Below are 2172 nucleotides of genomic sequence, written 5' to 3' on the forward strand. Positions count from 1 at the left end.
GAGGAAGAGGAGGAGAAGAACCATTAAAACTGCTGCTGTGCTTACCACAGAGGTATGGTAAGGATGTTGACATTACATCACAGAGGGGGCCTTTTATGAGGTAGAGTCCCTGCCTGCTGAGGAAACAACCAGAGGAGAGGCAGACCAGAGGCCCACTGGAGGGAAGCACAGGTTGGGGTTAATGACTCACTTGCTTCTTGAAGAGAACACCTAAGTGCATTTCTGGAGGCCAATGAATCTCAAACAACATTCTGAAGAGTCTCATTTCAGGGAACAGACCAGGTAGGGATGGAAAAGAGTCACTAGGATGGGAAAGGAAATCAATCCCACCCCTGTCTCAACCAAAAGCTCCTCTCTTATATGCTTTTCTTAAGAAGCTACCATGTTTTATAACAACAGATTCTATTTGAACACAGTGTTCTGTATGTTTAAGATAGTTTTAAAACTACTATGAGAGTGGAGCAGAGAGTGACAAAGTAGATTGGAGACACACCGCAAAAAGTCTTGAATTCTTAACCAAGGCATTCAGATTTTCAATTCAGGTTAGTGAGGAATCACTGCAAGCCTTAGTGGAAGGAAGAGAAAGATGGAAAAAATGTTTGAGAAGGACCAATTTGGTTACAGTGTCCAAGATGGAGACCAAAGTTGGGAGATAAAATATAAGCACCAACTGCCAGGTATTTTATATAATAAGTGCCTGAATTAGAATAAAAAGGAAAAAAAGATGCCAGAGACATCTCAAAAGGAGAAAACTTTGAACTCTGTGATTAATGAGATTTGAGGATAGAGGAAAGAAGTTCAAAACTATGTCCAGGTCTTGGATGCAATAACTACAAAATGATTGCACCATTAATAGATATAGGTCATGTCTTAGCCCATTTGGGCTGCTTTAAGAGAATACCATCTACTGGGTGATTTAAACAACAAACATTTATTTTCACAGTCTGGTGACTGGGAAGTCCAAGATCAGGACATCAGCAGATAGCTCCACTCTGGTTTCTCTTCAGATCACATAAACCTTTTGCCTTTTACTAATGTATAATTCTAGTCATGCAATTCCCTGCCATGGCCCCCACTGCCTACACCAATGATTCAAAATTTTAGCTGTAGATCAGAACTACCTAGGGTGGTTTTCAAACATGCAGAGATGATGATCCCACCCTTGAAGATTTTGATGAGTAAAATGGAAAGTGAACTAATACTTCTTATTTTTGTATTATGTCAAGCATTTTATATATAATATTTTATCCTTTCACATGCCCTTGATGTTATAGTCCTATCACCATTGAAGATGAGGAAATGAATCCCTTAGATTCAAGTAATTTTTCCAATATCACATAGTTAGCAAATGATGGAACTGTAATCAATACCACGCCTGTTGAATCTTTATTACAGCATATGACTTCTGGCTATTCAAATCCCATACCTAGGCATTAAAAGAATCTGATCTCTAGGGCCAGCCGAGTGGCTCAGTTGGTTAAAAATTAGCTTAAGAGTGCGAGCTCTGAGCAACAGGGCCGGTGGTTCGATTCTCACATTGGCCAGTGACACTGTGCCCAAGCTGAGCTGCCACTGAGCTGCGAATAGGTGGCAGGATGGCTCAGCTGGTGAGAGCACATGAGCCTAACAACAAGACTGTCTTTTCGATGGTGGGCTACGCCCACCCGCAACTAAGGTTGTAACACAGCACCTTGAGCTTAGAGACCACGAGCTGCCTCCAGGCAGCCAGATGGTTACTGGCACCCTCCACAACTAACACTGAAGAACAACAACTTGGCTGGTCCCCCTCCACAATTCCCCAACACTGTTCCCCTCCCCCATTCCCCAATTTAAAAAAAAAGAATGAAAAAAAATCTGACTTCTAAATGGGTTCACTTTATTGTATACAAATAATAACTTGATTTAAAAGTTAACATTATCTTCACAACACTTATTGTGTTTTGTTTATAATTGTCATCCTAATGGGTATGAAGTCGTATCATTTTGGCAGCTCATTTTTTTTGTTTTTTTAATTATTATTTTTTATTGTGAAATACACATTTTTTAGAAGTAGTTTCACATGTACAACACAGTGCAATAGTTATACTTTTTACCCCTCAAAGTAACCACTCCCCTCCCCCAATCCACTGCCCCACTCCTCCCCCCAATATCATACATATCTATTACAATTCC

This window comes from Hipposideros armiger, unplaced genomic scaffold, assembly GCF_001890085.2.
Source record: "Hipposideros armiger isolate ML-2016 unplaced genomic scaffold, ASM189008v1 scaffold_704, whole genome shotgun sequence".
NCBI classification, from domain to species: Eukaryota; Metazoa; Chordata; class Mammalia; order Chiroptera; family Hipposideridae; genus Hipposideros; species Hipposideros armiger.